The sequence below is a fragment of the Chelonoidis abingdonii genome, chromosome 2 (assembly GCF_003597395.2).
Source record: "Chelonoidis abingdonii isolate Lonesome George chromosome 2, CheloAbing_2.0, whole genome shotgun sequence".
NCBI lineage: Eukaryota > Metazoa > Chordata > Testudines > Testudinidae > Chelonoidis > Chelonoidis abingdonii.
The window spans coordinates 39369205-39387990 of NC_133770.1; positions in this window are offsets into that span (position 1 = coordinate 39369205).

An 18786-nucleotide genomic window follows, 5' to 3' on the forward strand; every position below is an offset into this window, starting at 1 on the left:
GCAAACTTGGTTGTCTAAAGCTAAGCTCCTAAGTGATCTGATTTTTTCAAAGATTTTCAAAAGCTGGATTCTAAAAATCAGATTACTTATGTTAAGTGCCTAAGTATGGATTTAGTTGTATACGTTTAGGCACACAGATGTGGAAATTTTTACCTTCACCTCTTTGTGCCTTATTTCCCCCCATCAAAATATTTTTCAACTCTTTCAAAGGAGTATTGTGAGATTTCATTAATTTTTTGAGAGCCTGTGGGTGAAAGGCTCTATAAAATCAAGCAAAGTGCTCATGACTTTATAAAACATAAGCAAGCAGAAACCACGGGAGAAAAATAATTTCGGAAAATACAGGGAGCAAAATTGATAAAATACAAGTGATAGGTACTTAGATGCAAAAATTGAAAACATGTCTTATAAGAAGACAAATGCACAAGCTAGAATAGATAACCTGGAAAAGCAAACACGGATTTCTTGGTGCAAAATGTGTTAAAAGACAGCTCTCATTCTAAAAACATAAACACTTGTTTTGTTAAAGGCAAACAAATTGTTGTATTGTAATCTAGAAAATATGAAGATCTTAATTAGACTGAATAATGTTGCAAGTTGTGGGATTGTTGTTGGGCCCAGAGAGGAAAGTCATCACTGGATTTGTAGGAAGGTTAAGCTTCTGCATTGAAATGTCGCTGAGAATCCGATTTACGTGGGAAAGGTATTTAGGATTCCAGGGAGGAAGCAGAGTGCAGAAAAGGACTAAGGAAGTATTCTTCTTATACTTTGTTTGTCAGACCTGAAGGACAGAGACACAATGATCAAAGCAGCCAAGGAAAAACATGATTTTTTTTATGATGATTGTAAGGGCAAATGTTGTGTGAAAGAAATATATAAACAGGAGAAGAAAAACAGAATAATGTTATTTGTCTATATAACAATAATGATTTTGTACATTTGAAAAAAGGTATTTACCCCATTCCCATTTTTGTGTGGCATGATCAATTTTTTTTCTCCCTGTTATATGCTATACTGCCTCACTGTCATCATAAACTTTGATTAAAAAAAAAAAGCCTGAGAGCTAGATTGTGCCTAGCCATGCATGGTTGCACAAGGGAGAGAAACAAAGGTGCAGGAATTCTTCCACCTACATACCCTGCACAGGGGCCAGGCACAGTCTGCAAATCCACAAAGATCTGAGGCTCTAGTGGTAAATATTGAACAGCACATTTGAATTATCTAGATAGGGTAGCTTCCTCGTTTTGCTTTTTTGCTGGGTCATTTCCACTTTGGGTTCAGCAGACAAGGACCCTCTATTAAGTATTTCATAGAGCTGGGCATATAATTGGTAACAAATAATTTATTCAATAGACTGAAGGCTTGTATATATATAGTTTTTGTACCAATTTAACTATATTGATTTGGAAAACAATGTAGTCATACTGATGCAACTCCTTAGTGTGGATGTAGTTATACCACTATAAAGGTGTTTCTAAACTGATACTGATATAAAACCTGTACGTACTATCATCAGTTAGCCACCTTTTCTGCCCACAAATTATCTGCAAACACTTTATTTTTTCATATTTGTTATTTAAATTATTTGCCAATTATTTCTCAGAATATTTCTCTGTCTACTATAGATTGCTTGGGAACAGTTAATTGTTAAATAGTTAAAGTAGTTATTATTCAAATTTCAGACTGTGTTGGCTAGTTTTAATTGGACACACAGTTCACATGGTACCATATCTGTTCCCTGATTGGATGAGCTGAATATTCTGAGACTCAGATGTTAATACTCACCATTTACAACTCCAAAAATGTACTTTCCACAAATATGCTCTATGATTCATGTGAAATGTGCTGTTTCTGTGAACATTGCTACTGGTAAGTAGCTGCTAGTATATTGTGGGAAAATAAACACAGAGTCTAGTACAATGGGGCTTAACTTGTTTGTGGTCTTTAGGTGCTACCAAAATATAACTGTTAAATAAACATAATAATAAGAGGCTGAAATAAAGTTGGTGCAAATTCAGTATTATATTCAAGCCAACATTAGCAGAAAATGTTTTGTGGTATTCACCTGGCTCCAGTATTCAGCATTCATTGGTGGGGTCTGATTTTTGCAAGCCTTAAACTAAAAAGGAAAACTGTTCTTTTTCTCCTTCATTTTCCTTAATCTCCTTTGAGTCTCATGTGGAAGGCCTGGTCTACACTACACAGTTAAACCGATTTTAACAGCGTTAAATCAATTTAACGCTGCACCCGTCCACACTACACTGCTTTTTATATCGATTTAAAGGGCTCTTAAAATCGATTTTTGTACTACAAAACGAGAGGAGTAACGCTGAAATCGATATTACTATATCGGATTAGGGTTAGTGTGGATGCAAAACGACGTTATTGGCCTCATTATTTTACAGTAGCTACCCACAGTGCACCGCTCCAGAAATCGATGCTAGCCTTGGACCACGGACGCACTCCACCGAATTAATGTGCCTAGTGTGGACCCGCACAATCGACTTTATAATATCTGTTTTATAAAATTGGTTTAAGCTAATTCGAATTTATCCTGTAGTGTAGACGTAGCCGAAGAGTTTGAATCTTCCCCAGAGGTCAGTGCCACAGATTGAGAAACACCACTCTAGCCTATCCTTGCACCTCTCTAGCATGAAGCCTCAAACCCCTTCTGTATAAGCTTGTTCCATTATCTAATTTCCTTCTCTATTTTCATATATATATATATAACCTAGATCTTTCCCTTTTTAATTTCAAGACCTAGTGCCTTCTTTACTACTGTTGCCACTGCAAGTCTCAGATAAATTGGTTGGAAATATAATAATTTGGAATTTATTGCAGAAAGAAGATAAGACTAGCTGTGATAAAGATTTATTATTAGACAATGAATAGGTCAGTTTTCAAGATTTAAAGGAATTGTACAAATTACCTGTTGGCCAGTTGTTTTTTTAATTTCCAAGTAGAGGCAGTGCTAAAAGAACCGTTGTGGCCTATTAGCTTGCCTTTGGAAATATTTTTAGTGGAAGAATTTGTAAGAGATATGGAAGATTCATTTGGCTAGTAGATGTTAATAACATTTTTAATGATTTCAGCAGCCTCAAATGAGACTACTGGGGGCTGGGCTGGGCTTGACTGGAACTTGCTGGTGTTGTTAGAGGGTCTAGCACAGTGATTCTCAACCAGGGGTACATGTACCCCTGTGGGTACACTGAGGCCTTCCGGGGGTACATCAGCACATCTAGATATTTGCCTAGTTTTACAACAGACTACAATAAAAGCTCTAATAAAGTCAGTACAAACTAAAATTTCATACAGAGAATGACCTTTTTATATTATTTTAAATACTATACATTGAAATGTAAGAACAGTATTTATATTCCAACTGATTTATTTTATAATTACACCTCTACCCTGATTTAATGCTGTCCTCAGGAGCCAAAATATCTTACTGTGTTATAGGTGAAACTGCGTTATATTGAACTTACTCTGATCCGCCGGAGTGCGCAGCCCCACCCCCCTGGAGCACTGCTTTACTGCATTATATCCAAATTCATGTTATAGCAGGTTGCGTTATATTGGGGTAGAGGTGTATATGGTAAAAATGAGTAATTAAGCAATTTTTCAGTCATAGTGTGGCTGTGACACTTTTGTATTTTTATGTCTGATTTTGTAAGCAAGTAGTTTTTAAGTGGGATGAAACTGGAGGTACGCAAGACAAATCAGACTCCTAAATGAGTACAGTAGTCTGGAAAGGTTAAGAGCCACTGCTCCACAGGGTACCATATGCAACATCAGTATTCTGCTCTCCAAACTTTTGTGGACTTCGTTTTGACATCAGTGGGAGATCTACAAATGTGGGGAAAGCAGAATACTGAAGCCGAGTACTAAAGTGAGGATATTAAGCCATGTCTAGTCTAGGAAACTTGACAAAAATGCCACTGGAGCACTGGTAGAAACTATAGCATAGACAAGGCTCCTGCAGCCAGATCCATTTTTACCATTCTTTATTATACTTACTTTTGGGAGGTGTAAGACCCAGTGTGGAAATGTCCTGAGAAAATAATTTTTTCTTTGAGCATTATGAAATGCAAAATCGAATCAAATGCACACATACAAAATGGGGAATAACTGGCTAGGTAGTAAAGGATCTGGGAGTATAGTGGATCACAAATTGAACATCAGCCAACAATGTAATGCAGTTGAAAAAAGGGTTAGTATCATTCTGCAGGTATTAAAACAGTGTCATATGTAAGACACTTTTCTACTCTGCATTGGTGAGGCCTCACCTGGAGTACTGTGTACAGTTTTAAGTGCCACACTTTTAAGAAAGATGTGGACAAACCGGAGAGAGGCCGGAGGAGAATAACAAAAACGATAAAATGTTTAGAAAAGCTGACCTATGAGGAAAGGTTAAAAAAACTGAGCATGTTCAGTCCTGAGAAAAGAAGACTAAGAGGGAACCTGATAAATCTTCAGATATGTTAAGGGCTGTTAAGTGTTCCAAAAAAGTAATGGGCTTAATCTGCAGCAAGGGAGATTTAGGTTAGATGTTAGGAAAATCTTTCTACTTACAAGGATAGTTAAATACTGGAATAGGTTGCCAAGGGAGGTTGTGGAAACCCAGTCACAGCAAGTATTTAAGAACAGTTAGACAAACACCTGTCAGGGATGGCCTAGGTATACTTGGTTCTTCCTTGGTGCTGAGGGATGGAGTAGATGACCTCTGGACATCCCTTCCAGCCCTGTATTTCTATGATTCTGTGATTATTACCTATGGTTTGAAACCTTCTTGTCTTACTCTCACTGTCTTTACTAGGAAATGTAAAATGAGCAGGATTTGGCCATATAATTGCTAATTCACAGTCAGCAACCATCAAAGGAAAAGGACATTCACAGTGGTATACTCAGTTTCAGTAATGATAAGCCTGTCTCTAAGTGGCACTAAGGTGGATCATCTCTAGGATTGCAGGTAGTAGTTTAAAATGGTCTTTAGATTGTAAACTATTTGGGGCAGAGACCGTATGACCATATTTGTCTGTAATGTGCCTTGACACTTTTGGCAGTATATAAATAATAATACTAATTAATTACTACACAATAAATACAGGGGAGCAAGTATAGAAGTAAAGGTTCTGGGGCTGTCTAGGCATCCCGTAGGATCTGGGTCAGTAGGGAAGCACTGAAAGGCATAAAGCCCACTTTAGCTGTGCTGCCATTCAAAGATGTCAGATGTGAAACCTGTCAAATCCTGAGCCTTTAAAACCATTTGCTGATGAGCCTGAAAAGAGTGAAAATATTTAGCTCCTGTGGTACTGGTCTAACAAATGTCACATTCGTTTTATACAGTATATAGTCTCAGTTTAACCATTTCAATAGCAAAACAGACAACTGCCCTGGCTGCTTAGCCTTTTCCCCAGTGCTTTTCAGTACATGTTTTTTACAGTTTTTCTGGCTTAGGTCAGGTGATTCAGGCATCCCCTGCTGTTCCTGCCCGTTTTCACAGTCTGTGAATTAGCTCTTCTGGAGGCAGCATTTCCTGTCAGTGACTGACAAGAGGTGTTGTATCTGACAAGATGCATTTTCTCTCTCTTTCCCTCTCTTTCTTCTGTCTTGTCATTGCCTCCTCATCTCTCTCTGTCTCTCCTTTGCTTCTAGTCTCCTTAATCCTCTTCGGTTTTCTCTCACTTCTCCTTTTCTTTTTTCTTGTATTCTTTCTCCACTTCACTTTCTCTCTATTATCTTTCTTGTCCTCCTCTGCATTCTTTCAATCCCAGCAGGGCTCACGCATACAAATTGACCCCCTCCCAGCCAGTAATGTGATCGAAACTCTTTGTGGCTCCTACTATCTCTATGGTAACTATGGGGGGGGGTCTCCATAGTGGTGTTAAACCCAGCGCACTGGCCCACATACTGTTGTTCTTGCTAACATTATATACTGACTACATGGGCCTGATTGCTCATTTAAAAACTACCTTTTTAAAATAAAACATTGAAATCAATTTACTTTAAATAATTTAACCCCCCCAGAAAGCTAAAACCATGTGCCTCCGTGCATGTAGTTTTTTGGGTTCTAAAGTGTCTGAAAGATGTTGTTGTCTTCAGAGCAGCATTTCTGGGCAGCCCTTTTTTTTATCACTGTATTTATTATTATTGTTGATTGCTGGCTGTTGCAGTCAGGGATACAGCTAGGGATACAGCAGCTGGTAATAGTGAAACTGATGTGCTAAGCCACTAACGCAGACTGGTGTCTGAGTAGGTTTTTGTTACATAGACTCAGACATCTTAAATGATATCTATGCTTGCTCTTACATCATTGCTACCAGTGTGCAGCTTTACCTTTCCTGACAGTTGCTGCAATACATGTCCTAAATTTTAGACAAAGCCTATGTTACTATACATCCACTTACTACCATCAGGTTCGGAGCTATGCAAAGATGGAGCAATTGTAGAATCTGGTTGCAGCATAGAGTTGAGGGAAGCATCCAAATAATTGTGATATGTCCATAAGGGACATATTTCAGAGTAGCAGCTGTGTTAGTCTGTATCCGCAAAAAGAACAGGAGAACTTGTGGCACCTTAGAGCCACAAGTACTCAAATAAATTTGTTAGTCTCTAAGGTGCCACAAGTACTCCTATTCTTTTTATAACGGACATAAAGAGCCACTATGGGGCCAAGTGTGCATTCCTCGTGCATGCAAAGCTCCCAATGAAGCATTGAAAACTTGGGAAACACACAGAATCCAAGACCATGTCCATTACACTGAATAGATTTTTAAAAAGGGGATAAAAGTAACCATCTTTAGAAAATGTAAAGAAGCTAGATTAGCAGTAGAAAAAGAACCAGATCCAAAGATTTTGTGACTATTATTATTTGCATAATATTTGTAAGTAGTAAGATGTGGTTCCTGTTCAGGAATGTAGGTCCAAATATTGATCCATATGATGTTCATGAGATTCTTTATAAACAGCTGTGTTTTCATACCCAAAGCAAATGCCCTGAGGCTGTTTATTTCTACAGAAAATAACATTAGTAGCACCTGTTCAATATTTATGAACATGAATAATTAAAATGTGTTGGGAATTTTGGCAAAAATTACTCAAAATTTTAACTTAAAAACTATTGGGTTTTCCCTCATACCTCTGTAGATTTTCTGGGATTTTTTTTTAAATATTACTCAGCCTTACTTATACTTTAATATCAAATATCACCAAAAGACACACTATATCTATTAGGTAATTAAACTTCCCTGGCTTTGCTGCTACTGGAAAAAAATATTAGAAATCCCACAAGACTCTGCATTGCCCTATGGGGTCCTGAAAACCACATCACTGTTGTTCAGAACTTTGTTGCTGACATTGGAAACACTACTTTTACCAAAAAGAACGAGGAGTACCTGTGGCACCTTAGAGACAGTGATAAACATCTGAATTCTTCAATAAATTATTCGGTTTTCCTACTAGTTATATGTATATGCCATACTCACAGATATATTAATGGAAATGTCCATTGAAATGAACACATTCATTTGATTGTGAACGTTACACCTAGCTACATTTGGATAAGTCAAGTACATTAATCGAATGTTTTCTGTGACTACAGTCAGCAATGAAATGGTTAACACTGTGGGCATTTAAGTGGTCATAATTAACAGTCCATTAAGATGAATGGAGAAAGTTCTCACATAGCACTGCTATTGTTTCAGTCTGTCTGTTTACAGACCCCGCACAACAACAGCGTGTGGCTTGACAGTGTCCTGGTTTTTGCAACCAGAGGAAGTAGAGAACTAATTCCAAGAAGCTTGGATTCTAGAAAATGCAGCAAAATCTGGAGAAAATCCATCAGTTTTGAACATTTCTTGCTCCGGAGATTTCTGTTGTCCCAGTTGACAGGGATATGACAAGTAGCAAATCCACATTTTTTTTGATTAGCTGGTAAATAACACTCATCATCCATCAAATATTAGATACAAATTCATCCAAATAAAGACCTAACTATCATGCATCACTTCACTCTTCATAATGACTCACATATGCAATAAAATTTGCTTCCAGCAAATAAGGGTGTAGGTGGAAAGCAACTCCACAGACCTGTAAGCATGCTTCCTGATTTCTTGATGGAATTGCTTTTTTGCTTATTTGGCTTATACTTTTCTGCAAGTGTACAAATGTTTCATTCTTCCTGTGTTTCATATTCTTGTATAATATGTCATGAGTTCCAGTACTGCCAACCTCAAGCATGCAAAAATCATGTGTTGGACCACAAAACATCATAAGATTGGCTTTAATAGCATGAGATATTTATAAAATGATATATTTTGGGTTCTTTATATTTGTCTTCTGGCTTCTGAATGTTTAATGTTCACTTGCTTCATATTTTCAAGCTTTCTCTGCAGCCATGAGGGCTGAATACTTACTTTTTCAAAAATGGAAGCTGAGATTCTCATGCAATTCTTTAATTCCAGGAGCTGGGGCTTTAAGAAAAACAACAAATATCAGGAGACTCATGATAAAATTCTCAGAGTTGGCCATCCTGCATTAGTGCTGGTGGCTGATCTCTGAACAGGTCCAGAGACGTTGAGACCCCAAGCATGAGGACCTGCATCCCAGCCACCTACTGACAAGTCTGGCAGCACAAATCACTGAGTAAAATACTTTTAGGTATCTCATCTCACCACAGCAAGGTGTCAGTCAGCTCTTTAGTACACAAGATACATTTTATTTTCAGTGAAGCCCTTTAATTTATAGGCTCTGATTTTTAAAAGGTTTCCATTTCACAGGTGCATTCTTTTCCTCACAGATAATTCATTTGCATTTGCAATTCATAGTTCTTGTATATCTAACTACCTGACTCCACTCAGAAATCAGGTAATTAGAAAGCTTGACACCAGCAGCACTTGGATGTGTATCTCTTCATCTACACTGCAGTCATCATTTTGGTATCTGAGTTCCCGATAATATGAATGAAATACAAAATGTGAGTGAAAATAATGGCTCTCAGCATGTTTTAATTCATTCATTTGAATATAAATAAATGAAAATATTAGCAAATAATTTTTTATCTTGGACTCAGGTATGATGGTCAAAAGAACATTTTAAATAATACATATATAAAATTTACCTTTATCCTTTCTGAAATAAAGGCTAGTAAAATATGCATTTGCATACTTTCATGTGTTAAAGTTTTTCCTGTAATTTTAACCTTAGTTTTGAAATTCCTGATTTTTTTAATGGTAGTATTTATTTATTTATTTATTGTTAATTACAATGTTCTTATCAGGACTTCTGCCCTTAAGCTACTGATACAAATTATTTTATTTCACTTTAGACACATTTTTGTCTGGATTAAATTTAAAACTTGCCATAGTGCCCAGTGCTTGGCTGAGGCACTCTCTAACCATTTGAAACAACATTAAAAGCACAATGACATGCCAGAGTGATCCCCTGAAGCCGTTTTATAGGAATCCCTGTTTATTTCATTTTGATGGCAAGTCAGATTTCATGAAGTGGGAAGGTAAAAATGGTGTTAATTTCATAGATGACCTTTTTTAATCAAATTAATTTAAATCCTTCCAGTAACTCAGTTCCCAGTTTTGTCTTCCAAATGCAAAAATTTAATATCTACAAATCTGAGTCCTTTCAGTTCATAGGCACAATGGGAGAGAGAACTTTATACTAACTGCATCTGATGTAACTGTTACTCAGATTTATAATGAATTTATTTATGTAACTGTTAAAAAAATTGCAAACTCTACTTCTCTCCACAAAGAGAAATTCCCACATGTCCTTTTTTCTTGAGCAGTTTTAGGTATCACCCAGGGATAAAAATCTGAAAAGGTCCCAGAGGTACTTGAGTGGGCTTCAGAAGCTTCATAATGACCCATCAGTGAAGAACTGGGCTGACTGAGAAATAATAAACAGCATATTTTTGGTTTTTTTGTTGCTGATTTTTTAAATTGGAAGTCTAGGCTAGACACAGTGTTCTAAAATACACTGTTAATTTCATTGTACTGTCCATGGACGTCAGCCTAAAAACACTGAACACTGAACAAAATGCTTACTAATAAGTGGCTCAATTGAAAGCACTGTAATAAGCAATTTGATTAGTAGTAAGCGGAGCTGGTTGAGAAATTAAAAACATTTTTGTGAAAATTTCAAACTGCAGATTATTTCAATATGTTCAGTTTCAAAATAGACCCACTTTTTGTATTTCACTTTTTTTCCCATTTTTAAAATCTCATATTTTATTTTCAAAACACAACTTTTTCTGTGTTGAAATTGACAATTTTTAAAATTTTAAATATGTCACCATAGGATTAAGCTGATCATTTACAATTGGCAATAGAAAAGGAAACCCAAAAATTGAAACAGAGAATAGGAAATGAAAACTAATAAACAAGAATGAAAAGGATAAAAACATTGTATTGAAAAGTGGAAAATTTCAAGAAAATTTAAATGGTTTTATGAACATTTCTGATTTTAAAAAGGGCCAGACTTTTTTGGGGGGTTGAAGGGGGGAGAATCTAATTTAAAAACATCTACTCTCTTGTAGTAATTGCTTGCAAAATTGATCCCTGTGGCTGAAATTCTACAAATACTTTGTGATGGCGTGTATTCCCTACATGTCATATTAATATCAACCTGAGAGGCCAATTGACCGGTGTGCTTGCGCCTGGAGAGTGGGCCACGCCTGATTAGAGATAAAGCCCAGCTAGGAGGTTAGCTGGCTTGCCCCTCTCTTCCCACCCTCACCCATCCCAGAAGGCAATTGGAGGAAGAAAACTTAGGGGGAGAGGAGGTGGACTGTTTCTTCTCTCTGGAAGAAGGCTAAGAAGGATGTAGAAGAGATGAGGTAAGAGGTGAAGCTCTGCACCTGAACCCTGAGTGAAGGGAGGAGTGTGCCAGCCTCTGGGCTTTGACTGAGGCGCAGAAACCTGTGGCTAGACTGGACATTATAGAGCAGTGGAGGTATGCCTGCAATAAGGTAGGTGGCTGCCAGCTGGGCTGAAGATTTAGTTTTGTATATATTTCTATTAGACTTTAGTAAAGGAATTTGTGATTCTGGTAGAGGCAGGGCTCTGTTAAGAGGCTTGGCTGGAGTAGACCAAAGGACAGTGAGGGAAACTGAGGCAAGGGTGCTGCAATACCACAGTGAGACAGGAGGAGGCATGCTGGGTTGACAACTTTGATATATACTGACATGCTTAACTTACTCATGTTTGTAGTCCCTTTGATTTCAGTGGGACTACTCACCTGTGTAAAGTTAAGCACATGTGGAAGTATCAGCAGGATCAGGATTTATGTTTGTAAAGTTGAAGTTGTGGTCGCAACAAATGTTTATGGGGACAAATGGCAAGTGGCCTAGCTGTCTAATTAAAAAACTAAAGGTATAAGTAAGGACCTAATCCTGTTTCTATGGAGTTGGCCATTGACTTCAGAGGAAGCATAATCAGATACAAAAGCTATCCATTTTAGTGTTAAATTATTTTGTTTTAATAATAACATATATCTGCTATTCATATAACTTCTATCCCGAGAGCTCAGAGTGTCTTGTAACTGTTAACTAATTTAGCTTCAGAAATCTCTTGTCAGGCAGGTATCATCTTCATTTTGCAGATAGGAAAACTAAGGTCCAGAACTTAAATGACTTGCCCAAACCTGTGTCAAGTCATGACTGAAGTGATCAGTGATGGTTGTCAACCAGGGTCCATGAAACATTTGCTGGTGGTCCATGGAAAATTGGCTGGCTCTCAGCTGGTCAACAATGGGAGCTGTTGGGTGCAGAGCATTTTTGTCAATCTGGCCACTAAACTACCAAAGGTACTGAGGGACTTTTGAATATCTAGCCCTGAAAATGTAGAGTTGAGGTGAGCTGTTGCAGGACCACAAAGTATTCAGTTTCCTTCTTTAGATCTGGTAGCTCAAGTAAAACATCAGTCTCTTATGGGAGGTAGATGAGGGAGGTGGGGACATGTGAGGAAGCTTGCTTGTCACTGCCAGTGCTGTATTTGATCTGAGCATTTCAGGGCTGTCAGTTTCAGTGATACACAATCTCTGAGCACTGGCCTCTTGCCAGGAATCTGAGGGCTGAATGTCATTTGCATACAAATTTAATTTTGTACTAAAAAGAAGTGTATGCAACAATTATATTTCATGCCTACTTTCATCTCCTATTCCCCATGAACCCGAGGCTTAGGAATGGAAGAGCCTTGCTGAGGGACCCATGCTTTTCACTAACTTCTAGTTCTACTCACCTCTGGCTTTAGTGCCACCCTGTAAATGTTTCTTTCCTCTCCCTTTCTGTATTTAACAACGATAAATACTTTTTGCCCTTCACAAGACCTGATCAATGCATAGCAAGGGACGAGGAGTTATCTGGTATCAGGGTAGCTTATTCAACTTATTACGTTTGCTGCTTAAAAATGAAAACACTAAATTCCCTTATTACGGGGGCTGTGGGGCTTGCAGAGGCCTGCCATGACCACAGCAACCCTTTAAGTGATGATATTTCGGAGGTGAGGTGAGTTTGAGTGACTTCATCCAATGATATGACAGAATCAGGCATATAAGAGATGTCTACAGATGAGAGTAGAGCAATAGCCAAAGACAAGAGAGCACTACCCTACAAGGATATCTTGAGGAACAGCTCTCTTTTGGGGGACAGTTCATTGGACTGGTAGGAATGTTGTGGGTTATGTTGGTAGAAAAGCCTGATATTTTAAATACTCACTAATTACTTTTAATCTTCTAATGTGTGGGTTAAAAGGGATATATGGAGTCAGACTCCAGTACTTTGCTTAGACGTTTACAATTACACAATGAGGATTTCACCAATTTCCTTGGGCAGCTATTCCACAGATTTGTAAAGGCTTGATCCAAAATTCTGGTAAAACTCCTGTTGACTACAGTGGGCCTTGGGTCAGGTTTGTAGAATGAAACATTATGGGTTGGGGTTATTTTAGGGCTGTTGATTAATCGCAGTTAACTCGCGATTAACTCTCAAAAAAATTAATCATCATTTAAAAAATTTATTGAGGTTAATCACACCATTAAACAATAGAATCCCAATTGAAATTTATTAACTATTTTTGGATGTTTTTCTACATTTTCAAATATATCAATTTCAATTACAACACAGAATACAAAGTGTACAGCACTCACTTTATTTTTATTACAAATATTTGCACTGTAAAAATGAAAAACAAAAGAAATACAGATCTGTCGCATCGTATGCACATTTAACATGCACGATTTCAGCTTTACGTGGTTGGCAAAAACAAAAACAAAAAAAAAGAGAAAAATAACAATTTTAATACTGTACCTGTAGTGCGGGCGATTCTGCCCGCCATTACACTCAATGTAATTTTGACTATACGTGATTTTTTGCTTTATGCACTGACTGTGGAATATAACCCCAGCATAAGATGTGACAGACCTGTAGTATTTTTCAATTCACCTCATACAAGTACTGTAGTGAAATCTCTTTATTGTGAAAGTGCAACTTACAAATGTAGGTTTTTTGTTACATAACTGCACACAAAACCAAAACAATGTAAAACTTTAGAGCCTACAAATCCATTCAGTCCTACTTCTTGTTTAGCCAATCGCTAAGAGAAACAAGTTTGTTTACATTTAAGGGAGATAATGCTGATTACTTCTTAATTATAATGTCACCTGAGAGTGAGAACAGGCATTCACATGACACTGTTGTAGCCGGCCTTGCAAGGTATTTACGTACCAGATATGCTAAACAAGAGGTTGGCAACCTTCGGCACGCAGCCCATCAGGGTAATCTGCTGGTGGGCCATGAGACATTTTGTTTACATTGACTGTCCGCAGGCATGGCCCCCTGCAGCTCCCAGTGGCAGCGATTTGCCGTTCCGCAGGCATGGCCCCCTGCAGCTCCCAGTGGCAGCGATTTGGCGTTCCTGGCCAATGGGAGCTGCAGAAAGCAGCAGCCAACACATCCCTGCGGCCTGTGCCACTTCCTGCAGTTTCCATTGGCCAGGAAAGGCGAATCGTGGCCACTGGGAGATGCAGGGGGCCATGCCTGCGGATGATCAACGTAAACAAAATGTCTTGTGGCCCACCAGTGGATTACCCTGATGGGCCGCATGCCGAAGCTTGCCAACCCCTGTACTAAACATATTTATGCCCCTTGGTGCTTCGGCCACAATGCCAGAGGACATGCTTCCATGCTGATTAGACTCGTGAAAAAATAATGCATTAATTAAATTTGTGATTGAACTCCTTGGGGGAAAATTGTATTTCTCCGGCTGTTTTACCTGCATTCTGCCATATATTTCATGTCATAGGAGTCTCAGATGATGACTCAGAACATGTTGTTTGTTTTAAGAACACTTTTATTGTAGATTTGACAAAACGCAAAGAAGGTACCAATGTGAGATTTCTAAAGATACCTACAGCACTCAACCCAAGATTTAAGAATCTGAAGTGCCTTCCAAAATTTGAGAGGGACGAGGTGTAGAGCATGCTTTCAGAAGTCTTAAAGAGCAACACTCAGATGTAGAAACTACAGAACCCAAACCACCAAAAAAGAAAATCAACCTTCTGCTGGTTCATCTGACTCAGAGGATGAAAATGAACATGTGTTGGTCCGTAGCGCTTTGGATTTTTATCAAGCAGAACCCATCATCAGTATAGACGCATGTCCTCTTGAATGGTGGTTGAAGCATGAAGAGATATATGAATCTTTAGCACATCTGGCATGTAAATAGCTTGCGACACCAGCTACACCAGTGCCATGTGAATGCCTGTTCTCACTTTCAGGTGATATTGTAAACCAGAAGCGGGTAGCATTATCTCCTGCAAATGTAAACAAACTTGTTTGTCTGAGCAATTGACTAAAGAAGAAATAGGACTGAGTGGACTTGTAGGCTCAAAAGATTTTCACTGTTTTTTTTTTTAATGCAGTTATTTTTTGTACATAATTCTACATTTGTATGTTCAACTTTCATGATAAAGAGATTGCAGTAGAGTACCAGTATAAGGTGAATTGAAAAATACTATTTCTTTTGTTTATACAGTGCAAATATTTGTAATAAAAATAAAGTGAGCACTATACACTTTGCATTCAGTGATTGGAACTGAAATCTATATATTTGAAAATGTAGAAAACATCCAGAAATATTTAAATAAATGGCATTCTATAATTGTTTAACAGTGCGATTAATCACAATTTTTTTAATCGCTTGACAGCCCTAGTTTTGTTTACATTCAGCCTACATTTTTCTTTCCTGAACTTTCCCATTATTTATATTTGCACCCCCTTATAGCATACTAGAGATTAACAATTCCTCTCCCTCTGTACAACTCAGTTATGTTCAGCACTACATAGGTACTCAAAGGCAGGGGGAAGTGTATAAATCCTCACACCCCAATGTCTGTGTAGGACTCAGCCTCTTCAAGCTAGAGAGTTTTTTATATATAATGTGATACACAGAGTTTTAGATCTGATTCATATAAGGATTATGTTGCTGTTTTCTGTATGCTATTGGATATTGTATGTACTATAAACATCAAGGGGCCAAGTATAATTGTTGACTTTATGGATTTGGTCCATCCATTAATTAAAATGCTTTAAGAGACTGGTGGCTTATTTTTAAATCTTTATAGTAGGAAATGTAAAGGTAATAATGAACCAGAAGTTGTTTCACCGGGTTTCCTCATTTGGGGTGTTTGTTTACATAGAATTTCTGTAAAGAATCTGCCTTTGATGTAAAGATTGTTTGAAATTGTTTTTTCTGGCATGTGTGAGCTGAATTGAAGGGTTTTTTCAGCATATACTGTCTATAATTCCCCATATATTTGAAGCAAGGGGTCTGTCTGTAGGGGCTATGGTCTAAGTGGGATTTCAGTATTTCCTTTGAAGAACTGGAGACTGCTATTTGGAAGCTGAGGAGACTGTGGAATTGAGAAAAGTGCATTGTCTGTCTGGGGAAAAGCAGGAAGGTAAGGGTTGGAGATGGAATTGGGAAAGGAACTAAGAATAAGACCAGTTAACATTGTGTTGTGGATTTTCCTTTTTTCCTTTCCCTCTTGTGATTTATAAAATACAAGCTTCAAATTGTAAACCCCCAAAAGAACACAGGACTTGCCACATGAGATTTGACGAATGGTTCTTTTAGCATGGTATCTTCTCTCCAGCAGCAGCTTCAGAGGGAGCTGTAACTGTCACCCCGCCCCCCCATCTTCCCTATGGCAATTATACAATGATGTGCTTAAAGGAGAGGCTTTGTCCTGTTCTCTACAGGTAATTGGCTTAGGTCCTGAACCATGATATCACATAGGTTTTATCTGAGCTACTGTAACTGTGGCCAAAATTTTATTATGCATACACATCAATCCTTTCTGGAGTACTTCCAATCTCCGGTAATATCTTGTGGCAATGAGTTCCTAGGGTTGAGCACACAATTAGCTCGCAATGCAGGGCTGTGCTGTCAGCTTCACACATATAATTGCTAATGATCAGGCTGGTGAGAGCTGGCTGATGCAAAAACATACACAATGGCTATACGAACTCTAGTATCCTTTCTTAAAAACCACTAGGAGGCTGCCAGGTATGTTAGTGAATAATGGGTATTGCGGAGTGTATTTGTCATCTCATTTTGAGAGGATACCTTTCTCCTCCAGTATTATCTAATGACTGACAAATTCTCAGACACTCACAGCAAGGGCCTTATGTTTGGAGCTGATGCTGGAAATCTTGCTCTGGTAATTATTGCTAGAGGCAGGACTGCAAGGATGATGCTTTTGTCTCTAGGCCAACCTGAAACTCCATAAGTGCCACTTTTCCTGGAATTACAGACAAGTGATGACCAGAATGACATAGATACCTCCAGGTGTTGTTTATGATGTTGGATTTCTGAAGCTATTATTGGGCCAGCACATGTTGTATGCCAGACCTAAACGTCTTAAAGTTCACTTTGTTATTGGCTTCAGATCTGTGATGTCTTTGAATATTCTGCATTTTAAAAAAGTCCATTTAAAGGGCTATATTGTTCTTAGTGGCTGTGAAAAATATATCCTGGTGCATGACAGAGGGTTGCTACATTGGGTTGCCTATACCTGTCACAGTAGTGAGTGAATCACTACCTGCTTTCAAAACCCTATGTTCATATAATGCTTTTGCATTTTATTGGGCCTACATTGTTGTTTTATAGACTGATAGAGTGCTTGTGAACTCTTTGTTTAGATGAAATGATGGCATGAACCAATAATGCCTGCAAAGGGCAGTCCATCGTATGGGATTTATTAGGGCTGCTATAGCATCTGTAGCACAACTGTGGGACACACCAAATATTTTCTGTGCTTGATTACTCCTGTTCTTATAGTTCATGTGGATTCTCCCCAGGCTGGCATATTGCATAGGTATCTGCAGCTGTAAGGGACCTGTTCTGTAATTCTGGCTGTCTTCAAAAGCACAACAAAGTTTCTGACCACAGCTCGCCAGCGTCTCAACAAAACTTTCATTGCAGACAGAAATGGAGATAAGGACTGCGTATTTCCCTGCTGTTGATATGCTATTTACTAGGGCTGTCAATTAATCACAGTTAATTCACACGATTAACTCAAAATAATTAATCACAGTTAAAAAAAATTAATCGCAATTAATCACAAAATTAAACAATAGCATTCCAAATGAAATTTGTTAAATATTTTTGTATATTTTTCTAAATTTTCAAATATATCAATTTCAATTACAACACAGAATACAAAGTGTACAGTGCTCACTTTATATTATTTTTATTACAAATATTTGCACTGTAAAAATGAAAAACAAAAGAAATAGTATTTTTCAATTCACCTCATACAAGTACTGTAGTGAAATCTCTTTATCATGAAAGTGCAACTTACAAATGTAGGTTTTTTGGTTACAAACTGCACTCAAAACCAAAACAATGTAAAACTTTAGACCCCACAAGTCCACTCAGTGCTACTTCTTGTTCAGCCAATCACTAAGAGAAACAAGTTTGTTTACATTTACGGGAGATAGTGCTGCCTACTTATTAATTATAATGTCACCTGTGAGTGAGAACTGGCATTCTTTGTAGCTGGCGTCACAAGATGTTTACATGCCAGATGCGCTAAACGTTCATATACCTCTTCATGCTTCAGCCATCATTCCAGAGGACATGCTTTTGTGCTGATGATGCTCATTAAAAAAAAATGTGTTGTTTAAATTTGTGACTGAACTCCTTGGGGGAGAACTGTATGTCTTCTGCTCTGTTTTACCTGCATTCTGCCATATATTTCATGTTATAGCAGTCTCAGATGATGACCCAGCAAGTGTTCTTTGTTTTAAGAACACTTTCACTGCAAATTTGACAAAATGCAAAGAAGGTATCAATATGAAATTTCTAAAGATAGCTACAGCACTCAAACCAAGGTTTAAGAATCTGAAGTGCTTTCCAAAATCTGAGAGGGATGAGGTGTGGAGCATGCTTTCATAAGTCTTAAAAGAGCAACACTCCAATGCAGAAACTACAGAACCCAAACCACCAAAAAAGAAAATCAACTTTCTGCTGGTGGCATCTGACTCAGATGATGAAAATGAACATGTCAGTCTGTACTGCTTTGGATCGTTATCTAGCAGAACCCGTGTCATACCGTCATGCCTCCAGCTTCCATCCCAGGCACATCACACTATCTATTGTCTACAGCCAAGCACTGAGGTACAAGCGCATCTGCTCTAACCCCTCAGACAGAGACCAAAACCTACAAAATCTCCACCAAGCATTCTCAAAACTACAATACCCGCACGAGGAA